This window comes from Anas acuta, chromosome 2 (assembly GCF_963932015.1).
Source record: "Anas acuta chromosome 2, bAnaAcu1.1, whole genome shotgun sequence".
In the NCBI taxonomy this organism is placed as follows: Eukaryota; Metazoa; Chordata; class Aves; order Anseriformes; family Anatidae; genus Anas; species Anas acuta.
The window spans coordinates 119,799,598-119,811,905 of record NC_088980.1 but is presented as its reverse complement, the minus strand read 5'-3'; the positions used below and the strand labels follow the sequence as shown (position 1 = coordinate 119,811,905).

General features: G+C 33.9%; 1 long non-coding RNA gene across 9 annotated transcripts in view; it reads right to left on the bottom strand.

The window, feature by feature from the left end:
* Positions 1-12,308, bottom strand: part of LOC137851120 (uncharacterized) — a 119,451-nt gene that overhangs the window by 41,343 nt on the left and 65,800 nt on the right. The gene's annotated exons all lie outside the window — the stretch shown is intronic.

Genomic DNA, 12,308 nt, shown 5'->3' with positions numbered 1-12,308 from the left:
CCTGATGCTTACACACAAGTACTATGTAACGTTCATGTACACAGGACAGCTACTGTAAACCATGTAGCTGTTTTGTCCTTTTGATGCTTTTAATTCACTCATAGTAGAGCTAATATATTTTTTTTAATTCCATCCAACTTCTCCCCCTCTCCTCCACCCAGTGGAACATGTTCCTTCACATGTGTATGGTTCTAATAAGTAGATTTACAATTCTATAAGTTAATGTAGTGGAGTCCTCTGTAGAGTAATTACTTTTTACCACTCATAGCTGTCCTTGCTGCACCAAATAAAATAAAGATAAAAATTACCAAAGAATGAAAGCTTTACCAAGTTTGGATAGACAGCAAAAGTAAGTTCAGTGATAAGGTCACGGCTTCTGTCCTGCCCTATTCTAGGTGACAGAGCAGCAACAGAAAAGAATAGCTACCTCTGTGCTAGACTAATGGGAAGACTGATCATGTTAAAAATCTGAACCCAAGTGCAAAAAGAAAAATAATTGTTAGTTTTACAAAATAAAGTCAGTGCCATTTTTTCCCCATCTGTTTGCTTTTGACAGAACTATTGTCAATAAAAAACTGTGAGTACTCTGAACAAAAGTTATTTCTTGAGGAATACTGGTTAATTTTTTATTTTTTTTAGAACAAAAATATTTTATCTCCAAAGAATAAAGGAAACAGTGCAAGTAATATGATGGCAGACTGGCAAACAATACAAGGTTCATTATTCCCAAACAATTTATATGCTACTGCTTTTTAGCTTTGATGTCACATTTCTGCTTCTTCATTACAAGGACTCTTTTCTACCACATGCAGATGTGTTAAATAGTAGTGTGATATAAAGATGTTTAAAATGTTTTCACCAAGGTCTAGTGCTGTCTTTCATTTTTAAATCTCACATTAAAAGCTAGGTCCAGAACACCTGGCTAGCCCAAGTAGTCAGCACCTTTTCTAAGGAATATTGTCCCCAAAGGAGTTCAATTTGCATTATTGTACACTCATTTTTCCATTTACTCATATATACCTAGGAACATGGTTCTCAACTCCAAACAATGAGACACACAAGAATTTTTAATCAATATACTTATTGACAGAAAACTGCTCTCCTATTTTGAGGCACACAGAAAAAAACTCTGGGCAAGTAACAACACATGTATTTTTATACTGTGAAGATCATAGTCTGGATAAAAAAGTAGTTCAGCCATATGAGAATAAAAGCATGCTGAAAACAACTCTAAATACCTATAGCTGCTCTTCTGTGTATATGAGATAGATGAGGACTGAAAATTCTATTTGATTTGGATTAATTGGATATGTTGACTTACACTTAACTCACAACTTACCTCTAACTTTGCATGAGAAGGCAGGGTTAGCCATAATCCCATGGAACTTTTCATTATGTACAAATTTTTTTCAAAAAAACTTTGAAGAACTGCTTGTGCTGAACTCTTGTGCTTTCAGCTGGATTGGAATAAACATGTTAATTACTTCTAAAGCTGGAACTGATATACCTCTATATTACACTTCAATGACTGTGATGTCTGCAGAGAGTATATTGAGTCAGTACTTGCACCTGTAACGTTTCAGAAGAGAAGAATATGCAATAGAAGACACTTAGTTCTTAACATAAGAAATCATTGGATTCAGCAGTATCTGCATAGTTAGCAACATTCAAAATCCTGTACTGTTGAAATTATTTCACTCTGAACCATATTTGCAAAACTGAATGTTTAACTTACACCTCCATCCAACTCCTAAACTCTACTTTAAAAAAGAAGTAATTATTCACATTTATTAGTAATTACTTGAATTTTAAAATGTTTAATTTGCAAAACCACTGTTTAAAAAGTCTGTTTCTGCTTTTGCATCAGTTTGTTTTTAACTTGTGGCTTTGATGGTATATTTCAGCAGTTCTCAAACATTTTGGGCTATATATGCATGCCATCATATTTTTAATTCAGAATTATACAGAGCTGGTATTGTTCTGCAACCCACCAAAGACCATTTGTGGCTACAGACAACAATTTGGGGACTGATGGTTTATTCTCCTGAAAATAACTTTGTTGTACTAATGTAGTCTGCTGGGATATGGAATTGATGACTTTGTTAATGTCTGTTGCCAGATGTTTAGTCTCTGTATTTTCAGATATTTTATTTTGGAGCTCATTACATATAAGATAGTTCAGTTTTACAAGGCTCACATCTCTTTGAATAGTTGCAAGTAAATTGAGTTGAGCTTAGGTTTCTCTTCACACAAAAGTCTCTCCAAAACTGCTGCCAACCAATATAGAAAAGAGTGCAAATTAAGACAGTAGAAGATGCTATGTTGATTGGAACTCAAGATCAAGCTTTTAATGACTGAAGCACCTGGACTCTTGGAGCACCACCCCAACATGACTGCCAATTTCCAAAAGCATCCATTTTCAGTTCCAAAATAAGCTACTCCTCAAAAGTTATATTTACAGTGAAATTCATACTGTTCTCTAGAAGATAATTCTTCTGGAGATAGATGGCAGAACTATTATTGAACAAGCAGTAGGAAATGTGGTTTAGGTTGTTAGTATATATTGTACTTAGAAATCTAAGTTTTAGTTAAGAAGAGAAGGAAATGAACTCTCTTACTTGTTTCCCAAGAGTTTAAAATGAAATGTATATGAAGTTGCACCTTTGATGTGCAATTTACTTTTGTATTTATTTTAGTTTTTAAAGGGTTCTGAAATAAAGGACTACACATTAATTTCTTTAATCTTTATTATTCATTTTTGTAAGCTGCTAAAACTGTGCTTTATTTATTGCAAGTCATCCATACATAATTCTCTGTAGTTTGGAAAACTGCATCTAACATTTTCACCCCAACTTTATAAATTGCACTGATTTATTTCTGTCTCTGAGGCCTAAAACCATTTATTACACCAACAAAACATCCTCCAATTCTGGTGATCAAGGAACAAAGTCTCTCATTTACTGTGTAGTAAGAATTGACAGATGGCCAAATGGGGTGATAGATTTGATTTTAATGTGTCTTAAGAGGGTAAATGAACCAAAGGCAATCTTCATCTCATGTGAAAAGTTGGATTTTTGTGTGGCTTTTCTGCAACAGTGAGGTGCGATTCTCACAGCACTTCATTGATTTTCCAATCAGCCATGACCACTCAAATGGCAAAAAGCAGGGTCAAAGAATTTTTATAAAGGATTATTATTGTTATTGTTATTGTTATTATTATTATTATTATTATTATTATTATTATTATTATTATTATTATTATTATTCTTTTTTTTACTGTTTGTCTAGAACTGCGCAAACCAGCCTGGATATACAGAACATAAAACACTCTTCAGTATTTTGCGATATTTTTTCTTTTCAAAAATCTTTACATGTTTCATAGGTTATACATTTTTAACTTTGCATCAAATGAAGAGGTTATGTCAAGAGAATCATTTACATCATAAAGATAATGAGAATAAAATTTCCTCACGTCTCCCCAGCTGTTATTTTAGCATATATCATTGATAACAAAGCACTTTGTGTTGCTAGCTTTAAACCTTGAGTAGGGCTGGATTCCAACAGCAGGTCATGAAATAGCACATGGAACAATGCAACAAAATGAAAATGAAGTAGATCACAGTAGTGTTTCCATGCACTAAGTTCAATCTACAATATATTTGTAGGTACTTAGGCATCATTAGAGATACAAAAAGGAATTATACAGTGTATGTCAAATAGTCTTAGTGTTCTAGTTAGATAGACCTAAATGTGTTTGGGAAATGGTAAAGAATCTCTAATGTAGACTTGAAAGTTACCATACAGGAGCACAAACACTTCTAAATGCAGGCAGCAATATCTTAGAAACAGGGGATATAACACTGATTAAGGCTTTGAGTGTTTACCAGATGTGAAAATATTTGATTTACAAACTACTCTTGAACTAATTGTTTTATTTATGCATTGTTGCAGGTAGAAAGAAATATGGATGATACAATATAAGGGGTATTACTTTTCAGTCAGATGACTGACAAGTCACTCTTGTGTATTGGTTTCTTGAGGACTTTTTAAATGAAATCTGATTTTTATTACGAAACATTCTGCTTCCACACTGAAAACAAATAAAAAAGAAGAAAAGAAGAAAGGCAGAATGGCAAGTAAGGCAGAAAGGCAGGAAGAAAGGCAGGAAGGGATATTTTGAGCTAACTGGAGTTTATGCAGGACACTATTTTCATTCCTAAGGTTCACAGAACTTGCTGTAAAACTGGGGGATACGAGTATAGGACCCACTACGATCATGGTTCAGTCTTAAAAAAAACATAGCTTAAGATTCTTACACTGCTTAAGGTAGAAGAGAATGCTTCTGAGATTTCAAAGCTAAAGGAATGTATATATTGCATGTCTAGTTTACTTAATTTTAGTCACTTTGGTCCATAGTGGAATCTAAAGTCCTAGAACATGTACACTGGTTATCCATATATTCTAAAAAGGAGTATGTTACCTAAACCAGCTACAGGAAGTTCTGAGGTACTCAGGAACATCAGTGCTGCTTCCTAATATATATATATATATATATGTATATATGTATATTTCTATGTATATGCATAAGTATATTTAAAAATACTATTCATTGTATGTATTATTCATTATATATTATACACACATACACACACACACACATATATATATGTAAATCTGGTGCCTACATCAGCCCTTCAAGTATAGAATAGAGTTGGTGAGATGACCTCACAGCCCATGATTAGAGTTCTTTTACAGGATGTCTTAGAGTTGTCATACAGGATGTAAGGGATTTGCAAATAGTTCCCTTGTATGTCTCGGGGCATATAAACCCACTTTTCACACAGAAAGGTTGTGGATGGAGGCCATTAAAGTATTAAATATCTGTAAAAGTAGTCAAAGGTGGTGTTTCTCAGCATATTCTACTGAAACTGTTTATTTTGTGTAGAATAACTTTGAGCCAATTTTTTGTGAAAGGTGACGCTATAGCCCAGTTTTTCTCAAATGTATGTATCTCTATGTATTCAATTTTCTGTACCTATGAGTAATAACAAGACAAAAATTCAGGGGAGAAGAAAATAGAATTTGTTTTCTCACATCAACCTTTTCTTTCATCCCCAGGAAAAACTGCTTTGAGTATGCCATAAATAAGATGGCCAAGTTTTTACAGAACTGGGATAGTGTTGGCATATCAAGAATAATAGATGAAATAGAAAGAAATGATGGCAGAAATCAGGCAGAAGTTGTAGGATTTTCTAGTTTTGGAGGGTCTAATGGCTGCTCCTCCTACCCCAGCTGGGCCAGTGCTTCCATTGGTACCTCCTGTAAGCTAGAGCAAGCAGTCCTTTGGAAGAAAAAAAAAAAAAAAAAAAAGGATAATATTGGGTGAATTAGGTGAAATCATAATATCTCAACTATTTCTCAGCTGAGCCATGAGAAAAAACACTCAAGATTGTATTTAGCTGACCAAGCTAACTATTCTCAAACACACTGTAGATACCTCATTGCATTTTAGTCCTCTAGAATCCTTTTATCAACAATGGAGAAAAATAGGATTGTCTGCAGAGTAGTTGGTTTCATCTTCAATGCAGTTTTCATATAAATTAAACTTATCACACCCTAAACCAACTTTTCTTTCACACACATATGAAGATGTGGCTTTAAGCTTGATGGTGTTTCATTGCACTCATTACACCTATCTGAAGTAAGCTTTGTTTAGACTGTGAAAGTTTTGTGGGAATTAATCAGGGTTTCAATATCCAATCTCAGGTCAAGTCTTACTGTGCTCTGGGTACATCCAGAGGCAGAAGTTTCAGTACCATGCAACCTATGAAATGCCAATATTTTGGCTGTAGCTACTTAACTATGTCAAATCTATCTCCCAATCTAAAGATTATGTTGTAATCACCATTTGTTATCATTTTGTGAGATTACTTTGGAGGAACAATAAAGAGAAGTTTTAATTCTGTCCAAATTGTTTCCATAATCATAACACTTTTTTTGAATATCTCTTATTTTACTTATTATTATTGGCATGAAAATATGCACCAGATTTTCAGTGAAGACATGCAAAATTCTTTTTCTTTCTACTTGAAAAAATAAATAAATGTGAGAATCTACTGATTCTTGAAGGACTGCTTCTGTGAAGACAACGTGCTGTTTTGTTCAGTAGTGTACTGTGTAGTTACCTGCTCATGCCTTTTGATTTGTCTTGGAGCAAGGTTTTGTTATTAGTTGGACTCAGTTTGGAACGATGAGCACTAATATCATGACATTCAGACTAAACAAATGGCAATAATTTTCAACCTCACTAGTTATTTGGATATATCCGATTATTTGCATGGGCAAATGTGCCTGCATGTATGTGTAATAGTGACTAATAATCCCTATCTCGTTATTGACCCATCATCTACACTCTGACTGAACTCAATAGGAAATGTTCATGCAGAATAATTGTGAAATCAGACTAAACATATAATTAAAAGATAATATGTAAAAACTAGAAAATTGAATACAGAGACACATGCAGAAGTTATGTTTCCTGAAATATATTTGCTGTTGACAGGAAGAGGAATGTTGGTTCCAGATTCCTCATTTTGAAAACTCTCAAATGTCCTCATTCTCTCCAGTTCTGTGCTTCTGTCGCTGCACAGTGAATTAAGTCATATAAAAATAATTTTAAGATTGTATTCTAAAGAATTCAGTTGTCCCTAAGAACACAGTTTGTGTCACAAAACATTTATATTTCAGATAAACTCCCTGAATATTCTTTTGGAGCTATTGACATGGTTGCTGTTAATGTTTATTTACTCAATGATAATCTTTACAAATCCTTAACAAGCTGGATGTTACCAGTGTGTAATTTCTCATTTGTTAGTTAATCATCCTGATAAAATGCCTAACCCAGAGAAGCTCCAATAAATCAGTTATTAGCCAGAGTAAATACTGGCTTAGAAGGAAACATCCTGATAATAGACAGAAAATAACACCATGCTGATAAGTAGTAAACAACAATATTATTCCTATTTTATGAAAAGGGAAAAGAAAAAGAAAACCAAACAAAGTTCATGGATCTGTGATGTCTGTGTGTTACATTCAGTGATTCTCTTAGTATTTCAAGAGACAAGAGCCTGCAAGAGGAAAGCTAAACTACAGGTAAAAAATCATTTTAGGCTGAGGGGATACTACTATCCTTCTCTATAGATTACAGTCTATATGTTTATATAAAAAGTTTTGGCTTTGCTCAAACCACATCTTCACCAACTCTTTCTCTTCAAATACAAAAAGCTATCGAAGAGTTTACTGCTGCCAGTGCTGGAGGAACTTAATGAGCCACTCTTAGAAGAGTGAAAATTCAAGAGGCAGAGGATAACAGGCCTTAAATGACAATGAACATATAAACCTTCAATAAAATGAACAAAGGAAGCAGATTACTCAAATAAGAGCCAAAGGACTGATGGTAATGAAGAAAAATATTGAATTAGAATTGAGAAAATGTTCTGATGATAAAGTCAGGAATAGGGGGCAGCCTTGTTTCGTGATTATTGAGTGATTATTGGCTTTACACTTATGAACCAATCATGCAAAATACAGAAGAGGAATCAAAGTCACAGAATCACAGGATCACAGAATTGTAGGGGTTGGAAGGGACCTCAAGAGATCATCAGTTCCAACGCCCCTGCCAAAGCAGGTTCCCTACAGCAGGTTGCACAAGTAGGCGTCCAGATGGGCCTTGAATATCTCCGGAGAATGAGACTACAAAACCTCCTTGCGCAAAAGTCATACATAGTCATATATAATCTAAAGGCTTTTATTTTTTACATTTTTAAATTGATGACAATAATCCTCTGATATTGTACAAAGAAAGAAATGCAAGATATTAGTGTAAATGTTACTCCATCTATGTTTGTAAAATGGCATTTCCCAAGGCTTCACAGCATGAACCACTACAAAAGAAGCTTTATGCACCCAAAATTTTCCTGGGTGATAATTTTCAATTATATAAGTTGATAAAAGAATGACATTAAAATTCTGGACTTGTTATTATACCTTTTGTATAATAAGGTGATGCTATATATCTCTTAAATTGCAAGGGTCAAAATTGAATTAGGTGTGGGTTTAAGTTATAAACTAACTTTCTATTTATTTATTTCATTCACAATAGTAATTTTACTGGAATATATAAAGATACCTAGAAGGAAAGAGGATATATTTGATAGTTAAAGCAAGTAAAAAGCATCTGAAAAATATGCATCAGGATATGCACCATGAACAAGTGTTTTGTTAATCCCAAACACAAACACAAATGTGTGATACAGTATGCATAAATCTGTAAGAAAACAATTTGAAATTTGCATGTTATTTATTCAGCATAACCACTCCTTTGAAACCATTAGGATTTCTCTTGTACCTAAGTATTTTCATCATTTTAAAATTTGTATTATTTACCCAATAGGCTGTAAAGAGTCCATGCAGAGCACTTACAGGGATCCATAACACAGTAATGTCTTGGATAAATCTAGTTTGGAGTCATCTGAGTGCATTAGATGATTAAAATGTTGTATAGACATGCACATTACCTGATTTGGTTTTTAAACAGTAATAGGGGAACCATTTTCCTTATCCTTCACAGCTACCTCAAAATAACAGAACAGACTTAGTGGTAGTTGATCCCATCATGTGATTATGGGAGTTCAGAGTTTAGAGAGAGGAAAATATTATTCTTTATTACACTGTAGATTTATTCCCCACAAATTAAAAGTTTTGAGCTATAAAGATTAAATCCCTCTAAGACTGCTACCTTTCTTTCAACTTGTCACTATAAGTATGAATTTCTCTTTAGCATCTAGTGACTGTGATGATTCTCTAGGAACTGTTCAAACTCACATATAACTAGTGATAGGACTAGAGGGAATGGCTTCAAGTTGTTTCAGGGGAGGTTTAGGTTGGAAATAGGAGACATTTCTTCTCAGAAAGATTGGAACTGGTTCAGGCATTGGAACTGGTTGCCCAGGGAGGTGGTAAAGGCAGCATCCCTGGGGGTGTTCAAGAAATTGGATGTGGTGCTTAGGGACATGGTTTAGTGGGTGACATTGGTAATAGAGTGATGGTTGGACCAGATGATCTTGAAGGTCTTTTCCAACCTTAGTGATTCTATGAATCAGATCCCACAAAATGCAGGGCTATCTGTGCTTAACTCACTTGGGGTGGAGAGTTACTGCACTTGACAGTTAAAAGAGTTGAATTAACATATTTCAGCTATTAAAAATTGATACCAAACTATTCTTTGATAATTTAAAAAGTAGAACTTGACAACAGAAATTTGGTAAATACTATACAGTTAAGTATTAACAAATTACAGTTGGCTTATGCTTTATCTAAAAGGAGAAAAGGAAAGAAGGAAGAAAGCAAGGGTGAAAAAGGAAGTCCAAACATGTAAATAAAGCATCAAGAGTAATTTTCTTAATTCTGATAACAGCTACTGAGGTACAAAAGGCCTCAATAATTGTACCCATTTCACATTATTTTAAAATAGGAAATTACTAAATATACTGTATTCCCACAGACTGAAGTCTTCCACCCAGATCTCTCATGATGAATTCATATGATTTTGTATTGGTTTTGATGGAATTTGTTTAAGGCATCATGTTCTTAAGGTATGAAGTTCAAACAAATGTTTTTACTTCAATATCTTGTTTGCTGTTAACCCAAAAGGTGCTTACATACCACTGCAAAATACTGTTGGCAACACACTGATGTGAGAGCAGTTTACCTCTTTCACACTAAAGAACAACAGTTCAGAGCATCTTTATTAAAACACAGCTGAGATATGGGTACCTTGCTCAGTAATATCTGTCACAGCACATGCAGGTCTACACTCAGAAAATGAATAATGATCTATGTCCACTGGTAGAAAGACCTTCTCAGCAAATCAGAACAGACACCATTGTGACTCTTAAGTTAAAAAAAAAAAAAAAAGTAAAAACATCAGAAGATCAGAAGCGTAGTCTTGTGGCAGCATAGCCAGAGAAATGTGAGATTGGCCCTTAAGGGAATTCTTATTCTCAAGTGGATGTAAATGTATTCATCAATGCAAAGAAATGCATAGTGTGTTATATACACAATGCATTAATAAATAGCCATGCATTAAAAAATAATGAGATTTTCTACAAAACAGCATCCTGTGGTGTTTAGGGTCATAAAAAAAAAAAAAAAAAAAAAGACAGTAAAGGAAGATGGGGGGGGAGATTATGTGGAAAATCTGATTAAAATACTGAAACCCCATCCTATATGTAAGATAAAATACATATTGCATTGGCTAACTGGTTAACTGTAAATAAAATAATAAGTACAGTAAAATGTAATTAAAAATGTAAAAGTATGGGGAGTGATTTATTTTGCCACAGTGATATCAATATTAGAAATAGTATGTAAATAGATATCAAGGTTCTGCTGCAGAAACAGTGGAAAATGGCTGTTCATTTTCTATAATGAGCTTTCATCCATTTCTTCTTTTTGACTTTCATTTTAAGTACTTTCAGTGATTTATGAATTACAGTGCTTTCAGCCATTGGAAAGCTCTAACAGAGCTTCAAATTCTGGTATTTTCTATCAGACAATATTTATTATTATTATTATTATTATTATTATTATTATTATTATTATTATTATTATTATTATTATTATTATTATTATTATTATTATTATCATTATTATCATTATTATTATTATATCATCATCAGCAGCAGCATTTTAAAGCCTGGGAAATGTTTACTGATAGCACAGAACATTTTAGCAGAAACATAGATTGTTTCACACTTCTAGCTTGTCATGGAAAGAACACGAGGTATTTTTGTGGTTTGTGGGCCACAGCCCTTGATATGAGAATTGAGAGAGGTGTTCTGGCTCAGCAGCTGTTGACGTACCACAGGCACAACAACTGTTCATGTGCAAAGTACACTGTCAGAACATGCACTGCTTTTCTGTTTTCGTCTTATCATACTTTGGACAATTGAACAATCTTTTAGCAAAGAACCCTCTCCATGAAGTTTTTACCTTTGAAACACGTGGAGAGCAGAGTGAGCTCTGGTTTTGCATCTGGGCTGGCACTGTTGCTTCTACAAAGTACCATGGGCATTTTCTGACTATTAAAGACAAACTGGCTTAATGAATTAGAGAGTATCAGAGGATACTGTGCCTTCTGGTAAAATAATTGCATTTCTGCCAGCCCTGGTGTCAGGTTGTAAGTTCTTATGTGTGGCTTTGGGGTGGCATAAATCTGCAGAAATTAACAGTTTTGTCCTGTTTTTGAGATGGTACAGCAAGGATCTAGAAGACGGGACATGATGGCAACAGACAAGTTCTATCTATTTATTTAGATATTGCAGTTATACAAATACTGAAAAGGATTCCTAATTCCTATGACTGTGCACATTAGTTTTAAGTTAAAAATATATCACAAATAAAACCTTAAGTCTAGAAATGCAATTTCAGAATAACCACCACAGCTGATAACACAGGCAATTTAATAGATCAAATTCCTTCTTCTTCCAATAACTCCTTATCCTTTCAGTTCCAACTCATTTTCAAACACTCAAGGGAAAAAAAGACTACACAGCATGACCAGAAAGGCTACAAATCTGGGCTATTTTAGAACAAAGTGAGGTGAGAGGAACAGTACATTTTCTATGAAAATGTAGTTTCATCGAAATCAAAGTGCTGGAAGGAAAAAAAATGTCAATGGGAAACTGCTGAACTAAATAATTTAAGCTTTCTCACTTCATTATCTAATTCTTTGACATTACTGAAATAAAAGAATTCAACAGTACAAATACGCATTCTACTGATTCTTGATCAAATTGTTTTAATTTTTTCATTCCATAAGAAATAACATAATATCTGTTCTTTCAAATCACCTTATTTTGTTATTCTGAATTTCTTCTACCAGCTATTCTTTCTTTTTTTTTTTTTTTTTTTCAAAACAATAACAAAATTTCTTCTCTACTTTTTTTTCTTTTAACCATATAAAAGTTAGTAGCATGTTGCAGTTCCCTCCTCAATACCAAAAGAAACAGAGCCAACCAGGATGGTTGGCTATCCCTATAGCTGTTGTTACAAACGCATGCAGAGTTCGACCTTCAGTCTTCAACATGTTTAGCTAGAGTTCCCTGGAACTCAAATACAAGACTTTTCAAGCTTAATAATGCTGTACATGAGGTCACATAGGTCACATAACAGGACCAGGGCAGGGCTGTGGCAGTCCCAATAAAAGTATATTGTGTTCCAGTTGGGTAAGAAAAGATTGAAATTTC